General features: G+C 33.7%; 1 pseudogene; it reads left to right on the plus strand.

Moving 5' to 3' along the window:
- LOC106985941 (NEDD8 ultimate buster 1-like) overlaps positions 1-21,365 on the plus strand; it is an 80,134-nt pseudogene that overhangs the window by 7,110 nt on the left and 51,659 nt on the right.

Consider the following 21,365-nt stretch of genomic DNA (forward strand, 5'->3'; position numbering starts at 1 on the left):
TAGAGATGTGAATTAAGAAGTCTTCAAGTAACTCTTAAATCCTAAAAAAATTCACTATATTATTTCAGCATAGCACACAAACCATATAATTTACTCCTAAAATATAATCTGCCATTCATTCAACTTCTACTAAATTTAAAGAGAATAATAAACATGACACTGGAAACAGACACCCTATTGATAGTCTTGCTTTCGACTTTGATCTTCAACTGGAATTGCAGAAATGAAATTTATGGCTGGGCTTCTTTTAATGATTAGAATCAGATTGGAACCATTGGAAAGGATGCCTAAGATGGTATGGTTTTATTATTGTCTGTGTAACCATATGGGAGTTTCACTCTTTACTCTCTGTCGAGTTGATTTATGCCAACACATTAGCATTATTTTCCTAAGTGTATTTTTAACAGAGGGTTGCCATGTAAGACATTTTGCATTGTTGGACTTAATCTCTGGAGAAGAGAAGTAAGTATAGACCAAAATGCTATAGAACTGACAGAATCAGGAAGAAAATTTCATTGCTCAATATGTTATTGCCTTTCTTTACCAATAAATTTCATATGGATATATCAAGAATATGTAATTTACTACAATTTCATAACTGGAAGTCAGATGGCATTACTTAGGCTAATCAAATGTGATTTAAAAACTTTATCTGCCTACTGTTTATTCCATCTGTTTGCTTGGTTCTTACCATATATCTTAGCATATGAAAGCCACTTCAATGTAAAAAAAAATAAGGCTTTAACATTTATTTTTATTCTTTTTAATTTTTATTTTTTAATTGAAGTTTAATTTACATACAATGTTATATTCATTTCATGTGTACAACACAGTGATTTGGTAATTCTGTACCTTGTGCTGTGCTTGCCATAATAAGTGTAGTTACCACCTATCACCATATGTTATTAAATATTATTGACAATAATAGGTGAAGGGTACAAATTTCCAGTATAACATTTATTTTTATATGTTCTTTGCAATGGTCAACTTGGAGGAAGTTCACTGAAAATGCACAAAGTTGCTTCTCTGTGAATAGTATTTAACAGATCAATATTTTATAACATAAATATGGATAATTCAATATTTTGGAGGTATCAGTCTCTGGATGCCTTCTAGCCATGAAGAGTCTAATCTCTTTCAAGTTGAACTACAGCCATTTATGTTGGCAACTGACAGAAGAAGACTTTGACTTTTCTCCAAATGTGCTTGGGATCTGCAGGGCTTGTAGGAAGTGGGAGTCAAGGAGGAGAGATTTGCCAGTATTGACTTAAGCACACTCTGGAGAAATACTGAATTAGGCTGTTGAACATTTCGTTAGCTGCTGTCCCTGTTCAGTGTTTGGGATCAACTCAATTCTCTCTGGTTAAAAAAACTTTAGAGGAGTATTTGCAAGGGCTGTGGTCTGCCAGGAGGCAGTAGAGAAAGCTTATTCTACTTTTAAGTGTATGCTGTTTTAATATTTACAGTTCATATGTAACTATTAATACTATCTTATATTTGATTATTTTATATAAGTCTTTACATTCCTATGGCAATATATCACTTCCTAGTTTCATGTCTTATGTTCTTAATCATATGGAAAATTCATTAAAAATAATCTTTATTTGGGCAATGTGCATTTAATTTAATTACTTTTCAGTCTATGGTTGTTTCCCACCTCCCCCTAAATCCTTCAAAATTAAGTTTTTAAAACTGTCTTTTACTTTCACATTGGGTAAAGGTGACACATATTAATAAGGATTTCATCATATGATATATTGGAAGAATAAACACTGTTTCTGGATCCATTTCTTCGAAGTTATGATTATCCTTAAGAATCAAATATGTCAATAATTATATTTCGGATTATTTTCCAATAAACATTTTTAAAATATTGAACATGAAAGTTTAATAAAATACAAATGTAAGTTGAATATTTCCAGTTAACCCAATACTGGGCTAATTGCCATTACAGACACAGAAAAATGTCCAAGTTGGTTCATGGTATCGATCGATCTATCTATCTATCTATCTATCTGTTATCTATTTCCAATATATCATATCCATGGACTTGGAAGGTGGAATCCTAATGATTTACATATGAAGCCTTCCCAATAGGGCTCTTTGGATGTCATATTTTAAGGACAACAGCTGATATTTCTAACATAAACCCTGGCACTTTTTATTTTTCATACAGAATCTCTCTTCAAAACTGTGTTCTCTGTAGGATTGCTCAATTTTTCTTTCTCCTGATGAATAAGAAACCACTTTTGAGGGACATTTATTAATTTATTTTCTATTCAGGAAATTCAAATTATAGATCCATGGAAATTTAGGGATGAAAGGTTGCAAATTCAACTCTCCACATCAGACTAACATTGAACTACTGACTTAATGTTCCTAAGCCTCAGTTTCTTCATCTATAAAATGAGTAAAATATTAACTGTGTTATAGAGATACTTGTGAGGTATAGAGTGAATGTGCTAAACAGTGCCTAGGATAAAATCTTATGCATAGTAAGTGCTCAACTCATGTTATTTTCCTCTTCTGTTACTCTACATATAAGGCAAATGGTCTAACTTAGTAAAAAACAACATAGTAATATATCCTAAATAAGCCGTGATAAGGAATGTGTTTATCTTGATCTTGATCTTGAATCTAAGTGATGTTGAGTGCCAGCCAAAATAACAAGTTGATAAGAAAGCACTGAATTTATTCTTATAGAATAAAAGAAAGAATTGCTTTATCAGATTAAAAAAAATAAGTTTCTTTATTTTTGAGAGAGAGAAAGAGAGAGAGAGACAGAGTGCGAGCGGGGAGGGACAGAGAGAGGGAGACACAGAATTTGAAGCTGGCTCCAGGCTCTGAACTGTCAGCACAGACCCCAAGGTGGGGCTCAAACTCAAGAACTGCAAGATCATGACCTGAGCTAAAGTTGGACACTTAACCGACCGAGCCACCCAAGTGCCCCTGCTTTATAAGATCTTAATAGCATCTCAGAGAGAGGGAAAGTAAATTTGGTATTATGAGGTTTTGAAGTGTTTGACCCAGGTATTTGACTGTATAAGGGGTCATAATATAGTGGTTTAGAACTGAGGGGAACATCAAAGTGAGGATTTTGTTTTGATGTCTTTAAAGAGTCCTGAAAAGAAAATAATTGTTTGATGACACCGTTTGCAGAGTTGAACAGTTTGATGTTCATTTTAGGAGAAAAGAATAATTACTGAAAGGAATACCAAAATTACTCTCAACATTTTCCATCCTGGACACAACTTTACTATATTAATAGAGACAGTGGAAAACAATGCTGTATTTTTTATATAGTTGTTTTTTACTGTTTATTTAATTAATTAATTTATTTTTGAGAGAGAGAGAGAGATTGATTCAGAGTGTGAGCAGAGGAGGGACAGAGAGAGAAAGACAGAGAATCTGAAGTATGGTCCAGGCTCTGAGCTGTCAACACAGAACCCTACATGGAGTTCAAACTCATGGACTGTGAGATCATGACCTGGGCTGAAGTTGGCTGCTTAACTGACTGAGCCACCCAGACGCCCCTAACAATGTTGTATTAATGTAAATAGTAAAATCTTTGTTTTAGGGTGGTTTGAGGTCTCGTTGTCTTCCTTCGTGGTCATTTTTCAGCCTAAGCTAAATGATATATCATTAATATATAGGGGTATGATTAATCCAGATAATGACAACATGAGGTATCATACTCTCATTTCAAGTTTCCTGTTAATGGTTGTTTAAACCTCTATATGTGCCAACCTTTCTTATTTATTTCTTATGTATATTTATATTTATATATATACCTATATATAAAAATATATATGACTATATATATGCTACATATAAATATATATGATATATAACTATGTATATACTATATATACTGTATATAGTATATATACACTGTATATAGTATCTATACACTATATGACTATATAACTATATGTAGTTCTATTATTTATATATAATGTATATTTAATATATTTATATATAATATATATATATATTTATATAATGGAATATATATGTATATGTATATATATATGTGTGTATGTGTATATACATGTGTGTATATATATATACATATACATATACATATATATATTCTATTATAGTCCAGTACAGCAGTGAACATGTTGAAGATCACAAGTTGAAAATTTCAACATAGTCAACTGAGAGAAGGATTATCATCAGAATTTATAGTCCACTTCTCAGGTGCCAAGGGTGTCTGAAATAAACCAGGAGAATAGAATAAAAATCCTGTAGAATAACACCATAACACCAGATATGGTATTATTCACCAAATAATCTATTTTTTTTTCATTCTTTTCTTTGATTAGCAGGTCTTTTTGTAATAGTGAAAATCCTAGTGAACATTGTGGGAATATAAGCACAACATTCTGTTCCCCTGAAAGGCCAAAATTATATCTAAATTGATTTTCCTCTGAACCACTGCTTATCCAACTTCATGAATCTCCCAGGTTCTATAGTCCGGTTGGCATTATCTAACTCTGATATTCTCTAATCCACAGCACCTGGGATCCTACTTTGTGGGTAAAGTGTGTAAGGAGAAAAGAAATCAATCAAAAATTTCCCTTGAATAATTAAGATGTTGGCTCTCAACTCAGAGCCCATTTTTTATTCTTCTTAAATTATTATCTATTATCTTTTATCAAAGAGGGTAAACTGATGGTAAAAATTGGACCCTGGTTGCCATGTCAGTAATTTTTTTTTTTTTTTTACTTCCAAATTTTAATTTAAATTGCATTTACTTAACATATAGTGTGATACTGGTTTCAGGAGTAGAATTTAGTGATTCACCACTTACACATAACATCCAGTGCTCATCATAACAAGTGCCCTCCTTAATACCAAACACGCATTTAGCTCATTCTCCACCCACCTCCCTCTATCAACCATGTCAGTAAATATCTTGAAAGAAGGAATTAGTTGGACAAGTTTGTATTTAGTCAGCAGATGGCTTTTGTGTCACAAATATAACACCGGGCATAGAAAGTCATACAATGATCTGTTCAGGACCAAGATACTCCAGTAGGATTTCTGAACAGTGTAAACAGTGTTAAAGTGTTATGGCACAACTCCTTTAGAATTGTCCACTGCCAAGAAATTAACTTATAATGGTGAGATCGTTAGGTAGATCTAAAGCAAAAGAGAAGTTTGTCTTCCTTGTAAGATCTGTGAAGTTGAGAAACTCCAAATACACACCATCTGTTTCCTTTTTTTCTTCCAAGTTCTATTTCTTAACAGTTCAATTAAAAACTAGTTCCCACATAAGGTCTTCAAGTCATATTTTATTGAAGAAAGTAATCTACTTTTCTATGAAAATTTGTCTTTTAGATGCTTAGACATTGGGATGTCTGTCCTGTTGTGTTTGTCATCTATAAAAATCACACGTAGGTTGAATCCAGTTAATCAGGAAATGAACTGACTCTTTACAAATAACCAGTATTAAGAGAAGCTGAGTGGTTGTCAAAAAACTGTGTGTACAAATTCGACAGTTTATTGTTATGATTTAGCCAGTTCACCAGCCAACTGTAGTCAAGTATTGAACTCATAACAAAAAATGTATAAAGAAGTAACAATGTTAATAATAGAGACTTACTCTATAGTTAACAGAATTAAAAGTAGCCTTAAGCCAACCAAAGGGGAAAGAAGATTACTAGAAAAATGAAGAACCGGGGTGCCTACGTGGCTCAGTTGGTTAAGCATCTGACTCCTGGTTTTGGCTCATGTCATGATCTCATGATTTGTGAGATCGAGCTCCATATTAGTTCTGTGCTGTCAGCACTTGTGGTTCTCCCTCTCTCCATCTCTCTCTGTTCCCCCCCCCAAAAAATAAATAAATATACATTAAAAAAAATGAAGAACAAAAGAATGAAGATCAAAATGTAACAACTCTTGGTTTTGTTTTCTGAATCTTCAGTGAAGACTATCAACACCTCACGTAGTTGATTTGGTCTGGGAAGTGTTGAGTGGAATCTGTCTCCTTACAGAAGTCATAGGCTTCTGGAGTTTCCCTAATAATCCTCAACTTGAAGACTCCAGAAGGAATTGTCTTCTAGTGATTCAAGGATGTTATATGCCTCTTTAATTGGGAGATATGGACCAGTTTCCAACAGATTCCAAGGCAGATCTCTAGGTTTTAATTAATGCAAAATTTCTTTTGAAAGAAAGTGAAGAAAGGCTCTCATAATTGTTGATGACAGCCCTGGGTGCATTGCTAAGTCACCTGTAATTCGAGCAATGTGTTTTTGCAATAATATGGTGTTTATAAATGGAGATGATACATCCAAACACATGTTGCTGCCTGTTACTATCACATAAAGGGAGAATTGATGATACCCAGAAGGAGCTGATCTCATTGTCATTAATCGAGAGTAATACTTATTTTTTTTTTATTTTTTTAAATAATTAAAAAAATTTTTTTAACATTTATTCATTTTTGAAAGGCAGAGAGAGACAGAGCGTGAATGGGGGAGGGGCAGAGAGAGAGGGAGACACAGAAACAGAAGCAGGCTCCAGGCTCTGAGCTGTCAGCACAGAGCCCGATGCGGGGCTCGAACTCACGGACCATGAGATCAGGACTTGAACCAAAGTCGGCCGCTTAACCGACTGAGCCACCCAGGCGCCCCAATTTTTTAAAATAATTTTAAAAAATGTTTATTTACTGGGGTGCCTGAGTGGCTCAGTTGGTTAAGCGTTCAACTTTGGCTCAGGTCATGATATTGCAGTTTATGAGTTCAACCCCTGAGTTGGGCTTTGTGCTGATGGCTCAGAGAGTGGAGCCTGCTTCAGATTCTGTGTCTCCCGCAGTCTCTGACCTTCCCATGCTCATGCTCTGTCTCTGTCTCTCAATAGCAAATAATCATTAAAAATTTTTAATTAGTTAATTTATTTATGTGATTATTTATTTTTTGAGAGAGCGTAAGCAGGGGAGGGACAGAGAGAAGGGGACAGAAGATCAAAGTGGGCTCCATGTCGATAGCAACAGGCCCCACATGGGGCTCGAAACCATGAATCGCGACATCATGACCTGAGACAAAGTCAGACGATCAATTGACTGAGGCACCCAGGCACCACAATCCAGTGGTAATACTTTAAATGCATCTAATTTGGAGAATCTCCAAGAGTTTTGCTACTTTTCCTTTCATAATTACATTTGATATCTCTACTTTTCTCAAAATTGCAAAACTTTGTAAAATTTTTGATATGACATTTCAGTAAAATGGGTACATCTGTCACTAAAGGATGCTAGAGAGACAGAATGAGATTTCTTGGATTGGTAACACAAAGTACAGTCATTGTTACTTAGAAAAATTAAATGAATGAAATTTATTTTTATAAAATTAAATCATACATATATATATATTTTTTTTTCTTTCAAGTAATTATCACACTCTTAGGCAACAAGAAGGTTCAATCAATTCTGAGAGTAAGAAAACAATTGTAGACACATATACAATAGCCATTCAGGTGATAGTTATGTGAAAAAGAACTAATCAGGGGGTTGCTGAGGTTTGGGCTCTTGAACCTTCAAAATTTTTTTTTAATGTTTTTATTTTATTTCTGAGAGAGTGAAAGAAACAGAGAGAGACAGAGTGTGAACAGGGGAAGGCAGACACACACACACACACACACACACACACACACACACACACACACAAAATCTGAAGCAGGCTCCAGGCTCTGGGCTGTCAGCACAGACCCTGAAGCAAGGCTTGAACTCATAAACTGTGAGATAAAGACCTGAGCCTAAGTCAGACACTTAACCGACTGAGGGCTCTTGAACCTTGTACTCACCTTTAGAGTTTTACCAAAATTATGCTGGTGACAGATGAGACAAACACTATAGACACCCTCAGAAATTTTAGTGATGTTCCCCCCAGTGTTGATTGAATACAGTAGTCTTGTGGTAGGCAATTTCATGTGTAGTTGCATGCTTTCATTTGTGGTACCCCAGTGCTCCTAAGCAGCCATCTTTGAAGATTATTCTCATGTAGCCTGCATTCATATTTTTCCCAGTACCTTTGTTTCTGACTCTGGTGCAATGACTCTGGTACAATAGCCTTTTGAAGCTTTTAAAGGATTTTTCTCTTTGGGTATGTAACCAGGATGTTAGTGAATGCAGTCTGTCTAGCAAAATGAACATCATGAGCATTTTCTCTAGTTTTTAGGTTATTCCCTTAATTCCACCTTTTAGTGAATCATGAGGGCGCACAAAAGTTCTTTAATGGATTGGCTACTCGTAGATATGGTCAAAAACCCTCTCTTCTTTTTAAAGCATTCCAAAATTATGGTCAATTCCCAAAAACTTATTGTATACATTACATTAATTCTCCTATCTCCAGCTAACTGACAAGCTGTGGTGAGAACATTGATTTCTACTTTCTGCGTAGACTTTGCCTTGGACAGGAAGTCATATTCTTGGGGTAAAGTCAAATCTATTGGGGACATACTAAGGGTGTTTTTCTGTTTTGGTCTCAAGATATAACCAAGTCTTAATATAATCAACCAAATTAAGTCTGTATATTATAAAGGGTTTTCCAATAAATCTCCCTGAAATATAGCTCATGAATAAGAGGTTAGACAATTATGATTTTCCCTTCTCTATGTAATGATATAAAAGTGGCAGGATTAAAAACATTACGATGATGAATAGAAAATAATAGAATTTCACAGAAGTAAGCCTGTTTGCTAAGAAATGTGTATTTTTATTGAGCAACCATTATAAAACACGAGGGATCATCAAGTGTAAAGAATATGCTAAAATAAAATTGGCGGAAGCGTTTGCTTAATTATCTGTCATGACTATTACTGTAGACAAAGTGGATAGGCTTTGGCAGGGAGTCAAGAAGGAGTCTATAATTAGCTACTTGTCTGTGGTCATTCTCAAAACATTAATCAAGAATGTTGAGGGCTTGTCCATAACTCTGACATAATGAATAAGTAGAAAGGTTCATGATAATTAAGTAAGCCTACATCAGATGTTGAAGAGCTAATTTCATACACACACACACACACACACACACACACACACACAGACACACACACAGACACACACGCAAATATGTCACTTCTTAGGTTTTCAGGGAAGAGTCTCCCTTGCCATAAATTTGGTTAAGTCATATAGTGTTTTGGTGATTTCAGAAAAGTTAAGGCCTATTACCTGTAGAAGTCAATAAGTCTATCTTGAAAGTGTCTGATCCTGGAAACTAAGCAGGGTTGGACCTGGTTAGTACTTTGATGGGAGGAGTCAATAAAATCCAGGAATTCCTTTATCTTTTTCTTTTTTTAATTGATCTGGGATAGTTTGAATGGTTGTAGTGACTCAGGAATAAGAGATCTATCTCCTTGGAATAAATCATACTCTTGGGGGTAAACTTTATTTAAGGAAACATTTAAATACTCTTTGGAAATCTTTTGCCCTTTCTAAACTGTAATAGTAAGTAGATATATACAATCAATCTTAGAATTTTCCTTATCTTTAAAACACACAAAAATAGTCATACACATATTGAATAAGAGTAGAATCACAAGGAAATGTAATGTTTCCTTAAGGTCTTAGTTGAGGACTTGTGAAAAGCAGTAAAGTTCCTTACTAAATCCTTGGGATATTACAGTCCAGGTATTTTTTTGCTTTTTGCTTTTTTTTTTCCAGGAGAAGGCAATTATTGCCTATATTGATCTAACTCTAGAGGGACACTAAAGAAAGCAGCACACAGATCAACAACTGCAAAATATGCAGAATCAGGAGGTACTGAAGGTAAAACAAATCTCAACTCTATAATACAGTGAAAAACTAAGACTATTATATTTATTTATAGCTCTCAGTTCCTAACTAAACAGAGATCCTTGCTTACTGGTTTTGATAGGGAGGATAGGAGTACTCTAAGATCTAGTAAAGGTAGGTTGAGTTCTTCTCCATTATTTGGATTTTGACTGTTGGTTTTAGTCTCCTTTTACCTTCTGGTTTAAGAGCTAATTTTGTTAGATTGGCCAGAGGTTTACATGGGTCAATAGGAACATAAATGGATTCAGCACCCAAAATCCAACCCCCCAAAAAAGTAGACTTTCTCCCCTCCCCCCCCCAAGTGGTCAGCACCTCCTTGAAGTCCTCAGTTTGGACTTAGTTTAGGCACAAGGGTACTGGCAAGTCAGTGACCAAAATAGCTATTATCTCATTATGAAAAGTGATGGCCTCAGGAATTTCAAGATCACAAGGAGAGCATTTACACTGGTAATTCCACCTGCCAGGTAAAAATCTCACAATTAGGTTGGTGTAGGGCCAAAAGGAAAGAAGAATGTTTCTTGTTTATAACGATGAGATAACAGGTTGGGACTAGAACACAGGGAATGTCTGAGGATTATATTTATCAGAGATACCCACAATCTAAGAGTTTACGGAGTCTGAGAGAGAGAGAGAGAGATTATGTAACACTGTTTGGGTTTAAGGTGATAATGTAGTGCCTCTATCAGTGAAACTTTTTCAAAACTGCCTTTAAAAAAAAAAACGAAGGAATTTTTGTTTTTACTTTTATTTTATAGCCTTGTTGAGATACATTTCACATACCACTAAATTCACATATTTAGGGTAAACAGTTCAGTGGTTTTTGTGAATTCACAGGAAAAAAAAATACATATCACCAAAATCTAATTCTATAACAGTTTTTCAACACCCCCCACCAAAAAACAAAAAACAAAATAAAAAACAAAAAACCTTGTACATATTAGTTGCCATTCCAAATTCCCACCTCTTTCCTACCCAGCACCAGGAACTAGGATCTATTTTTAGTTTCAATGGATTTTCCTATTCTAGATGCTTTATATAAATGAAATGATGTAATATGTGGCCTTTAAACTGTCTTCTTTGACTTAACATAATACTTGAAGCTTTATCCGTGTTGTGGTGTGGCATATATAAACACTTTTTTTCATTTCCAGCCGATATTCCGTTGTATCAATATACTACATTTAAAAAAAATCCATTCATCAGTTGTTGAGCACTTAGTTTGTTTCCACTTTTTTTAGCTGTTATGAATAATGCTGTGTGCTTTTGCACATACAAAAAAACTTGTACATGTACAGGTTTTTACCTGGATATGTTTTTGTTTCTTTTGGATATAAATCTAAGAGTAGAATTGCTGGCTCATTTGTAACTGTATTCAAGATGTTGGGGAACTGAAAAACTGTTTTCTGACACACTGACAAAGAGTCTGTACCAATTTTGCATTCACACTAGGAACTTATATGATGGTTCCAAATTCTCCACATTCTTACCAACATTTGTTCTTTACTGTCATCTTTTTTAGCCACCTAGTGGGTGTAAAGTGACATCTCATTGTGGTTTTGATTTGCATTTCTCTGATAATTATGTTGAGCAACTGTTCATGTGTTTATTGGCCATTTGTATATTTTTCTTTGGGGAAATGTCTTCAAATCACTTACTCGTATTTTAATTGGATTTTTTATCTATTGTTAAGTTGTAAGAGTCCTTTATATATTCTGTAGAAAAATATCTTGTTAAGTATATGATTTGCAAATATATTCTAATACATGAGTTGTCTTTTTACTTTCTTGATAATGTCTTTTAAAACACTTTTTTTTTTAATTTTGATGAAGTCCAGTCTGTGTATTATTTCTTTGCTTGGGTTTTGGTGTCATACCTAAGAAATTACTGCCTAAGTTTGTAAAGATCACAAAGTGTTACTTCTGTGTTTTATTTTAGAAGTTTTATTCTTTTAGCTATTACATTAAAGTAAATGATCCATTTTGAGGTAATCTTTGTGTGTCATGTGAGAACAGGGTCTAAATTCAGTGTTTTGCCTATGGATATGTATTTGATTCAACCTAATTTCTTGAAAAGACAATTATTTCCTTATTAAATTATCTTGGCACCCTTGTTGAAAATCAGCTGACTGTATATCTAGGGTTTACTGCTGGATTCTCAATTGTAATTTGTTGATCTATATGTCTACGTGTAAGAATGCATTATCTTAGTTACTGAAACTTTTTAGTTTATTTTGAAACCAAGAAGGATGAGTCATCTAAATTTGTTCTTTTTAAGAGTGTTTTGACTATTCTAGGTGCTTTGCATTTCCATATGAATTTTAGGTATAGCTTGCCATTTTGCTAAAAATAAAAAAAAATAGCTGGGATTTAATAGGAATAGTGTTGAATCTGTACATCAATTTGGGTAGTATTATCCTCTTAACAGTGTTCATTCATTCAGTTCATGGACATGAACTCTTTCATTTATTTAGATCTTTTTAAGTTTCTTTCAATGATTTATAGTTTTCAGTGTACCAGTCTTACATATTTTTGTTAAATTTATTCTTCATATTTTAATCTTGTAGATGTTATTATAAGTAAAATTGCTTTCTTAGTTTGACTTTTGGATTTTTTTTATTGTTAGTAGATAGAAATGCAGTAAAGTTTGTATTAATCTTGTATCCTGTCACATTGCTAAATTTGTTTATTAGTTCTAATAATTATGGTATGTTCATTATGGTGTTCAGTATATAAGATCATGTCATCTGTGAATAGGGATAATTTACTTCTTCCTTTCCAATATGGATGCTTTCTAATTCTGTTTTTGCCTAATTTCCCTACCTGAAACTTCGATGTTATTGTTGAATATAGGTGGCAAGATAGGATACATCCTTGTTTGGTTCCTGATTTTAGGTGTAAATCATTTAATCTTTCACCATTAAGCTCGAGGCTAGTTATAGGTTATTTGTAGAAGTTTTGTCAGGTTAAGATGGTTCCCTTTTATTCCCAGTCTAAGTGGGTTTTTTTTGTTGTTGTTGTTAATCATTAAAAGGTGTTGGATTTTTGTGAAATGATTTTGCTGTGTCTGTTGAGATGATTATGTTTTTTTTTAATTCTTTATCCTATAAATATGGTATATTACATTGATTTTTGGATGGTAAATGACTCTCTCCTGTCTCGGAGAAATACCACTTGGTCATGGTGTATATCCCATTTTAATTGTTGTTGGGTTAAGTTTGTAATTTGTTGATGATTTTATGTCTATGTTCTTAAGGGATGTTGCCTTATTGTCCTTAAGGGATGTGGTTTTCTTGTGATGGATTTTCTACTCTTGGTATCACCATAGTAATGACTTCATATAATGAGCTGGGAAGTGTTCACTCCTCTTCTATATTTTGAAAGAAATTGTGATATTAATTCTCTAAATGAGAATTAATCAATTTCATTGATTTTACCATTGAAGCAATCTGGTGCTTGATTTTGTTGAATTTTTTTAAATTATTAGTTCAATATTTTTACTTTGTATAAATCTGCTTAGATTATCTATGTTTTCTGGGTTCAGTTTTGGTAGTTTGTGACTAGCAATTTGGCCACTGCACCCAAGTTATCTAATCTGTTAACACACAATTGTTCATAGTGTTATTTTATAATCCTGTTTTAAAATTTCTCTAAGAACAGTAATAATGGTTCCTCTTCCATTCTCAATTTTAGTAATTTGAGTCTTTTCTCATTTTTTAAGGCACATTGAATTACATGTTTTCATTTCAGTTTTCAACCTTTTTACTTTTTTAAATGTTTGTTTATTTTGAGAGACAGAGAGTGCCTATGCACTTGTGCGAGGTGGGGAGGGACAGAGAGAGAAAGAGAGGGAGAGAGAGAGAGAATCCCAAGCATGCTCCATGCTGTCAGTGCAGAGCCCCGCTTGGGCTCAATCTCACAAACCGTGAGATCATTACCTGAGCCAAAATCAAAAGTCAGATGCTTAACTGACTAAGCCAATCAGGTGCCCCAGTTTTGACCTTTTTAAATATATGATTTTTATTTCATTGATTCTTCTTACTGCTTTCTATTTTAATAATTTAAATTTTAATCTTTATTTTTATGCTTTAGATTTAACTTTTTGTTCATTTTCTAATTTTTGTGGTAGAAGGTTGATTATTGACTTTATATCTTTCTTCTTCTTTCAGTATAGATATTTACAATTATAAATTCCTCTGTAAGCACTGCTTTTGCTGCATCCCATAAAATTTGGTATGTTGTAGTTTTATTTTCTTTCAGGTCAAAGTACTTTTTCAATTTCTCTTGTTATTTCTTCTTTGACCATTAGTTACTTAGGAGAATGTTTTTCATTCCATGTATTTGGGAATTCTCAAAGTTACTCCTGTTGATGTTTTACTTAATTTTATTGTGATCAGAACACATAATAAATATGTTAATGTTTCAATTTTCCGAGGCTCCTTTTATGGTAGAGATTTTCCTACGGGCTATAAGTTAAGATAAATTTATTGACTGTATTCAGATTATAATGCTTTTAACAGACCATCAGAAAAGGTGTGCTCTCTCTGTTGTTTGCAGTGCTACTGGTCTTTGGTATCACATCAATGAGCTGAGGAGGTGGGAGATAAGGAAATAGTTCCAAGTTAAACATCTCCAAACCTACTGTTTTGGTTTAGTGATTTTTATTGGATAGATGATTTTCAACTCATTCTGTGGCTTTGATTAATGGCCAGAGTTCTGATATGGTTGATTTTAGTTGTCTTGCCCATATATTTATGCTTATAACAAGTTCACTGAGGTACTCCCTAATCTGTTCTGAAAGTCATTTTCTTAAGGTTGTCTTTGAATATTTTGAGAAAATTCTCTTTTTGAGGTTAAGAGAACAATAGGAAATTGGTGCTTAATTTTTTAGTACCAACTTCACTGATCACTAACTTATTTTATTTTCTTGGCTAACACAGGAAACTTTAAAAAAATTTTTTTTCTCCTGTATACAGTATCTAGAAACTCTGTTTAAATAAACAAGGGTAGAAATTTTTATTTTGATTTTTGTTTGTTTTAATTTTTTTTAATGTTTATTAATTTTTGAGAGAGAGAGAGAGCACGACTGGGGGAGGTGCAGAGAGGGGGCGGGGACGAGATCCAAAGCAGGCTCTGTGCCAGCAGCAGAAAGGCTGGTGTTGTTCTTGAACTCACGAACAGTGAGATCATGACCTGAGCCAAAGTTAGGTGCTCAACCAACTGAGCATCCAGGTGTCCGTTGTTTGTTTTATTCTTATCTGTAATACCATCAATTTATCAGAGTTATAGTCGGCTTTGGTTCTAAGATTCTGAAAAGTTTCAGCAAAGTATTGGAGGTTTGCCTGTGGGGTAATTTCTGATTCTAGTTTTTATTGCATATTAAGTTTCCCACTTTTGACATAATATTAATAAAACTTGAGGAAAGAGCTAAGATTACATATATTTTAGGTTTTACTTCTGAATGTTGTCTATTTAAAAGTGTTAAAGAACTATTCCTAAAGTCCCAATGACTCAACCTTTGATTGCTTAGAGGACTAAATCGTGACAAAGCTATTTCACAGGAAAGATTTTGAAGACAGACTTCAAAATATCTTGTCCAACATCTACAGTTTTATCCAAACACTTCTTAATTCCTATTCAGTTTAGAGTCTTGTTAAGTCACCCTTGGAATCTCCCCATTCTTCATTTTCCATACAAGGTTTTGCAACTGAGATTTCCACTAACACAAATTAGTTGGTATATGTCTAGAAGCCCTGGATTATATATTCTTTTAATTAATATATGTTCTTCTGCAGATTTCTTTCTATCTTTTCAAAGTCTTTGATGATGGCTGTCAATTAAGTAAAACACCGAGTCTTACATGGTCCTTTGTTTTGAGAGTTATTTTACTTTAAGAAGTAGTTGAGATTTGGGGCTTTGGCAGGCCTAGGGGAAAGGAGAGGGGTGCAGATAGAATTAGGTGCAGAAGGAAATGAAGAAGCAAAGAGTGAGGGAAGTTATTAGTTAGATAAAGCATTTAGATTCTAGTTATGATGTAGAGGATCTAAAAGAAAGATAGTTTTAAGTTTTTTATTATATATATGTTTCAGAATTTTTCTCAGCTTGGCCAAGGAATAGATTTAGGAAGCAATTTTTGGATCGAATTTTTTGGAGAATGAGTTTTATGCAAATAAAAATAGACAATATTTTTGGTATGATGTCCCTCCCATCTTTTCATTTTGAACTAAAATATTCAAAGACTTATAGTTAAAACAAACAAACAAACAGAACAGTCTTTGATGTTGTTTACCAAAATTTGAGTGGTTTCATAAACATTTAAATGTTTTCTTTTTCCCAAATCGAAAAATACAGTTATTTACAATTTGAATATTCTATTAAAGTGTTTTCAGGAATAATAAATTCATGTTGATAAATACAAAGAAATAGTAAAGTTGTGTTAAAGTACACAGAGAGTTAACTGTGTGAGTGTAAATCATTTCAGGTTTTAGTAGAAATGTCCAGTAGACAGTTAAACATATAAGTAGATGCAATTTCTTGCCAACAGTTAAACATATAACTAGATGCAATTTCTTACCAATTATTTTTTTCATAAAAATTAAACAGAAGAGATGACTAGATATTTTATGAAAAATATTGTAGATATTTTTGTTTTGTTCTGTAACTATTATCAGATGTATACTATATTTATATAATTTTCAGATGCATACTATATTTATATAATTTTCAATTCAATAAATATGAGATATAAATGTTTATTATGATAAATGCTACTGTACTCATTCTGACCATGCATGAGCCACTTGTAAAATATATTGTTAACTTTCAGTGTTATTTTGCAAGGCAGTTGATTAAGCATAAAGTTAAGTGTGGTGTGAACAGGGTAATGGAGAGATAAAAGGTAAGGTCCTGTTGTATGATGGCATTGTAAACATGAGCTTTTTTGAAGATTGCCACTTTTTGTTGCTGACTGAACCTAATCGCATGGCTGATTGCATGAATTTCTAAAAGCTAGAGGCTACACATATCTGCATGAACTGTAGGAAACCATGCTGTATATATTTAGTTATCAAATGAAATACATTGATATTATAAAGGACTAAACATATTTTATACTTTCCAACACCATTCTAAGTGTCCATGTCTGTAAAATGTAGATAAATAATATCCACATAAGAGGATCTTCGTATTTAAGTCACTTAGGGTAATATCCACCATTGTTAGTTTCTTAGCTTATACCTTTATCATTGTCCAAATGAAAGTGATTCTAAATTGACCCCAACTTACATGACTATTAAGTTCTTGGTTCTCATGGAACTTCTTAAGATGGAGAGTCAATTTCTCATGTCTTCACACGTTCATTGACTATACTTTACTCTTAGTTAATCTTGGATATTAATGTATAGTTGACATTCATTCATCTAATTTGAGACTCTAAGAATATTTGACATAAACCTAAAGAAAGACCAAATTCAGTGATTTTCTTTAACAGTTATTGTTGGTCTCCAATCTCTGCCTGTGGGAAACTGTGCTGTGTCATGTAGTGTCCTTGTTCCATAGTCTTTTTTTTTAATGGACCCTGGAAACAAAGTTGGGCTAGTTTAATTCTGTAGCATCAATTTGTATATGTTCTTCACTCAATCTCTCTCTCTCTGTCTGTCGTTATTAGTAGTAGTTGTAGTGTTACCATCATCAGCAACATTTATTTATTTTATTTTTTTAATATGAAATTTATTGTCAAATGTGTTTCCATACAACACCCAGTGCTTATCCCAACAGGTGCCCTCCTCAATGCCCATCACTCACTTTCCCCTCCCTCCAACCCCCTCACCCATCAAACCTCAGTTTATTCTCCGTTTTTAAGAGTCTCTTATGGTTTGGCTCCCTCCCTCTCTAACTTTTTTTCTGCCTTCCCCTCCCCCATGGTCTTCTGTTAAGTTTCTCAGGATCCACATAAGAGTTAAACATATGGTATCTGTATTTCTCTGTAGGACTTATTTCACTTAACATAACATTTTTAAAACAGCTAGATTTATTTTTTTCGTGTAGAAACACTTTATTTATTTGGTGTAAGTATAACTTTATTTTTATTTCTTTGTAGTGTTATATTAATTTCAGATATATAATATAGTAATTCAACAATGTCTTAAATTATGCATATGAGTGAAATAATATGGTATTTGTCTTTCTCTGACTGACTTATTTCACTTAGCATTATACATCCTAGCTCCATCCACATCATTGCAAATGGCAAGATTTCATTATTTTTAATGGCTGAATAATATTCCATCGTATATATAAATGTCTTCCAAAGAAGACATCCAGATAGCCAACAGACACATGAAAAGATGTTCATGACTTACCGTCAGGGAAATGAAAATCAAACCTACAGTGAAAAATCACCTTACACCTGATAGAATGGCTAAAATCAACAACACAAGAAACAGCAGGTGTTGGCAAAGAAATGTAGAAAGGGGAAACCTCTTGCACTCTTGGTGGAAATCTAAACTGGTACAGCCACTCTGAAAAACGGTATGGAAATTCCTCAAGAAATTAAAAATAGAACTACCTTACAAACCAGCAATCACAGTACTGGGTAGAATACAAAAACATTAATTCAAAGGGATACATGCATCCCTGTGTTTATAGCAAGATATGGAAACAGCCCAAGTGTCCACTGGTTGATGAATGGATACGAAGGATGTGCTATAAAACTGCTAGATTTAATGGCAACCTCCTCTGAAAATTTTACTTGTCCTTGCTTCAGGAACTGCTAGGTGCAAGTCTGACCTTCCTATCCAGAAACTTAGATATCTACTTACCAGTGTATTTTGAAAAACACTAAATAGCATCCTTTACCAAAAATATCTCAACTATTTTTCTTCAGCATCTAAAATTTTATTCACCAGAAGTAGTGTGTGGTATAATGGAATGATCTGTGGACCTAATGCTAGAAAACCTTAGGTTATATTCATTTCCACATCAAACACTGTATCTGGGGCTAGTGGAAAGTCATCTGAGACATTTCCTTGCCTTAAAATTGGGACAATCTTGATAGTTTGATGTGTTGAGGTATAGACTGAGGAAGAGACCTTTCCAGAAAGTGGGGCACCTAGAAGGATGGTTTTCCAAGGGAGAACAAAGTGTATATCAAGAAGAACTGAGAACATGTATATAATTCTCCACAAACACACTATTAGCTTTGGGGTAAGACTGTCCTTTGCCATTTTAACTGTCCCATATTGCAGATTATTTACCTTTATCAGCTCCTACTCCACTAAATGCCAGTAGTGACCCCTTTCCATTTATATTGACAAACTAAAATACCTAGACCTGTCTCTTTGAGGAACATACTTCGCATGGTTAGAACCTCAGTTAGAGTAGTTGGAAGAGGGGCACCTGGGTCGCTCAGTCAGTTAAGCATCTGACTCTTGATTTTGGCTCAGGTCATAATCTCATGGTTTGTGAGACTGAGCCTTGTTTTGGGCTCGGACTCTGTGCTAACAGCACGGAGCCGGCTTGAGATTGTGTCTCTCTCTCTCTCTCTCTCTCTCTCTCTCTCTCTCTCTCTCACCCCACCTCCCACTCTGTCTTTGACTCTTCCCTGCTCATGGCTCTCTCTCTCTATTTCTCTCAAAATAAATAAATTTTTAAAAAAGAGTAGTTGAAAGATATATACCAAGAATAATAGATACCCTAAATAATGAAAGTAGATATGAGTGTTAGTGAATATTCTGTGAAAGAAAGTATCGTGGGAGGAAAACCACAAAGATTCAAAGACACAGTGAGACTAGAGGCAGCATTATTATTTGCCTTCTCAACTACAGTATAGAAACTGCATGAGGGCAGGGATTTATTCACAGTAATGCATTCATATTTGTATCTCTAGGGAATATCAGAATGCCCCAAACGCAGTAGATGTTCAACTAAGAATATGTCCAATAAACAATTAATGGGTATAAATTATTGGTACGACTTAAATGAATTCTCCCATTTTTAAGAATTTTGTGTTTTTCTTTTTTTTCCAATATAATTTACTCTTACACACTTAAACTTAGTCTTGTTTTCTATTTGTCATTCTTGTCTTAGGTTTTGAAAAAAAACACGTATTTATCCACTCCACCTACTGATAGCCCTTTGTATCTCATCTTTGTGGACTACCTCTTCAAGTTTTGGTATATCCAGTTGCCTTGAGATACTTTCTGAGCTTCCAAGAAGTCGATTATGATATTTAGTTGATTATGATATTATCCTCTTCTTGACTACTGAGTCCTGAGCTTGGTAATTCAACTCCACTGAAATGGAAAGACTTTAGACATAAGTCACATTTTAAGGTTTTTCACAATTTGTTTTAATTTGTATAAGTTAATTCACCGGAGCCTTTCCTAAATACATGAGGGAAGGGATGATATAGAAGGGGAAATTCAAAAGTCAACCAAGAGTCCAAGGTATAATTTAGTTGTCTATTCAGCTAAAACTAGCTTCTAAAATAGATGAATTTTTTTTTTCAGAGAGAATCAAAATAGTTGTTCAGTGTAGCAAGACAGCTGCTTACTTTTAAATTGAATACCATTCTGTGCTCAGTTTGGGGAGCAAAGACCTATAAAAGTGGTTTACTGGTTCCATTCCAGCACAGGTAAATGTGTCACATGGTTAAACAGAACTCTTACCCTTAAACAAAGCTATAAAATGATAATCCAAGATTCTTGCTATTTTCAGTCATATATGTCATAGTACAAAGAATAGTTTCATGTTTAAAAATTAACACCAAATAATTCTACATTATCTGGATTTGTTGGCATAGCAATTGTTCTTTGTAAAAAGGTCTACTTATTTAGTATAATTTATATTTGTTAGCCTGTCATACGGTCATTTTTTTTATTCTTTCCATTTTTCTGTTTCATTTGCAGTCTTTTGTATAGTGACCACCGAAATATGTTTCTAACTTAATGTCATTTAAGTGTATTTTATATATTCTTTAACACAATCTGTATTGTAGTAAATTTATATTCACTCTGCAGACTCTCTCTTTTCTAATTATAAGGTGAATTTAAAATGTTTTATTTTAGTTAATGTTTAACTTCTAAGCCTGTCTATCTTTATTTTTCTTCCCATATTTCAATTTATTCAGCTTGAGAAGACAATGTAGCAGGTTGTACAAAAAGCATTCTTGTTGAAAATTCCCAGTAATGATAAATGAGTAATCCAATTCCAATGAAATAAGTGAATCTATAAGAAGGGAATTGCTCCATATATTAGTTTACTGTTATCCACACTTCTACATCACCTTTTGGGTTGGTGAATTCGGAATTATGCATATGAATAACACCCTTCCCAGCTGTCAATTCATTATTGCTAACCCATAATATGGAGTAGTAATATTTATTGTCCATTACATTCATCTCTAAATGTAGAATCAGATTTGCTCATTAGTTCTCTCATCAGACACAAAGTCCATTTAAAAATGAGTCATGTTACATGAAGGCATAACATATTGTCCTATAAACTCTGGATATCTTATTTTGAAGACCTATTGTTAAATGAACTGCAAATCATTTCTTGATTATACCTCT

This window comes from Acinonyx jubatus, chromosome A1 (genome assembly GCF_027475565.1).
Source record: "Acinonyx jubatus isolate Ajub_Pintada_27869175 chromosome A1, VMU_Ajub_asm_v1.0, whole genome shotgun sequence".
Classification (NCBI taxonomy): domain Eukaryota; kingdom Metazoa; phylum Chordata; class Mammalia; order Carnivora; family Felidae; genus Acinonyx; species Acinonyx jubatus.